Genomic DNA, 3,003 nt, shown 5'->3' on the forward strand with positions numbered 1-3,003 from the left:
TCCAGTAAGGCATGTTTTTAGAAGATGCAAATCCCATAACCCTGTCCAGACATTTTGCTCATAGACACACAGAGGCATATTCACAAGCCCCTATCGCCACCACAACGCCACTTTCAGTGACGTTGTTATGGCGATATGGGCCTCACTTTATTCACAAGGCAGTGGCTGCCTTGTGAATAAGGCACCCTTTCATGCTGTATTTAGCGTGAAAGGGGCGTGCAGTGGGTGTTGCGGTGGGCGTTCCACTGCAACATCCATGGATTTTGAAGCTGCCTCCTATTCACAAGGGCAGCGTAAATAGGAGGCGTCGCCAAAATTAATACCAGAAAAATCCTGGTCTTAAAGAGGCGAAATGCTTTATTTCTCCTCGTTTTTGATTTTTCCATGAGTGCTGCCTTGTGCAGCACACATGGAAAAAGAAAAACTTCCATGGTTTGTGTATGTAGAAAATCAAATGGAACTAGCCCCACGGTCACATATCCCCCTCGACCGTGGGGCTAGTTCCTTTTGATTTTCTACATTTGTACTCAGGGGAATTGAACCAGCTTCCTTTTTTCCTCTCTCTCTCTCTTTGATTTATATTAATGGTTTATGTCTCTTCCTGTACATAAACAAACTTTTTTTTAAATGCCATTCTGTCACTTTCATGTGTGCTGCATAAAGCAGCACACATGAAAGTGAGAGAATTGCATTTAGGATTGTTTATGTGCAGGAAGAGACACCTTCCTACACATAAACAATCCTCCCCTGCACACAAACACCCTTACACTCTGGTGCAAGTGTGCCTGTGTTGGCACTAAGTTGTTAAATGTTGTAAGTAGATTAGATAGGCATCAGGACACGTCTTCAAGTTACAAGATAGATTTATTAGGATAGCACAGCAGAGATAAAGCACTTCGCTAGCTGACCAGACCATCAACTCCAAGACTGGAACATTCACAAACCAGATAGAACCCTCATAGGTAGTAAGGGAGGTTGAGAAGACATAAACACAAAGAATGGACTACTGACCCCAAGTAGCCATAACAAAGCAAGCACATATATACAACATATCTTCTTCCTTTACAGAAAACACAATAAACGCTTCAAACACCCAACAACACATATATACAACATTAAACTTAGCGCCATCACAGGGGGAAAAGCAAGGCTGCACCATATCCGTGTGAATACGGTGCAGCCTTGCATTTCCGAAGTGGCGGAGAGAGGCGTTAATCCAAGAAGGCTACGCCTCTCTCCACCACTTCCTTGTGAATATCCCCCACATTTATACCAAAGGGGATAGCTCTTGCCACTTCAGAGATCAGTCAGTGGTTACTTCGGGGCACAGATCACCTGAGTGCATATGCCAGTTCGAGGCAAGCGGTGGAGGTGGAGTGCACCATGCTTTTCATGCTTAGATATTCCCATGCTGAGTAGATGTTGCCACGTGTAGCATGGCAGGAAGAGGTTACACACTCTGGACAGCCTGAAGATTACTTAAATAAATTCAGGGCAATAGTGCAATTAATGATTTAATCACACAAATACAGCCGTCCTCCCACGACATTTAAATGTAAACATGTTTTAGAATGGTCTGATCTTCATGAGACAGCAGGTCTCGACCACTGAAGTATCCTTTGCTTGTTTAGTTGAGGGTAGCTGATAAAGAGCTTGACATATTGTTAGAACTGTCATTCTGTAGCTACTGTACTCACTGATTAATCTTTTTCTGCATCCACAGAACAGTGCTTTGAAATTAGGGCACCACACTTGCAACACAAGGTTTGTCTGCAAGTGAATGCTAGGATTGCCACTGTACTCGAGACTATGGACATCATCATGTTTCAAAAAATTAAAGCTGAAAGCATTTTATGGCTAAGAGGCTTTTGTTTGTGTGATTGTTGACTACTCATAGATTTCGTACACATGTTAAAACTGGCGATTAATATTTATAGAGCAGATTTGTCATTCCCTGATCAAATTAGTTGAGTACCAAAGTGTATAGTGTATAGTTTACTGTTATTTTATCATTACAAGAATGCTCCACATTGGTCATCTTGAAATGCTAAGCTCATGCTAAAATATAACCATAAGTATTCTAAGATGGCCTCCCATGGCTACACATGCTGTGGCAAAACGTGGTAATCTAGTAATGTTTTTAATGTTATAATGTAAAACAGAATGCAAAGATGACCGCTTGTGCATTCGTATCATAAACATGCATCTAAGAACATCTTGAATATTTATCTCTCTGCTCTTAGAAACTTTAAATGGCTTTTACTGGGCTATAACGAAAAAACATTCAAGAACGGCTGCCATTTAGAGCGCTTTTAGACACAGACATCTTGGAATGGTTTAAAAGCCCATGTAAAGATGGGCACCACTGCCAGTGGCCGTGAGGGATGCAGTACACTGTAAGCACCAGCAAGGACCAAGCAACAGTCACTAGGGAGCTGCCAGGAACTGGTAAAAAAAATCAACTAAAAGTTCTATTAAAAGGACCTATTGATCAACTGGTTGCTGACAATTAAGGGGACTTCTTTTGTGGCAGATGTGCACATTGCGTATCGTCTTAATTCCCTCACTTCCAGTGATGGGTGCCACTGACTAGAGTAACTGATCTATGTGTCTATGCAGTGTGCTGTGGTGGGTGGAACCAAAATATGAACACAACAACGCCCAATGGATAAAGCGGGCAGACTGAAAGGCCCTCTATGTTTGTATATGTGTGCATGCATTTAACATTTGTTTGGCAAAAACAAAAGATCTTGGCTAATGCCAGGCCTAACAATGGTCTTCTAACAAACCATGGTAAGGATTCCAAGATTGAGCCCCCATTCATAATAACATAACTATACTATAAATGCAATTAATACCGAGTTTGTCTCACCATGAACAAAACCACATTTGGCATAGGCTTATAGTGCAGACAGAGAAACGTGCACTAAATTTAATACACAAGCATTATATTTATTAGCATAGCAACACAATATCTAAAGCATTAAATACTTTATTTGCAGC

This window comes from Triturus cristatus, chromosome 4_1 (assembly GCF_964204655.1).
Source record: "Triturus cristatus chromosome 4_1, aTriCri1.1, whole genome shotgun sequence".
In the NCBI taxonomy this organism is placed as follows: domain Eukaryota; kingdom Metazoa; phylum Chordata; class Amphibia; order Caudata; family Salamandridae; genus Triturus; species Triturus cristatus.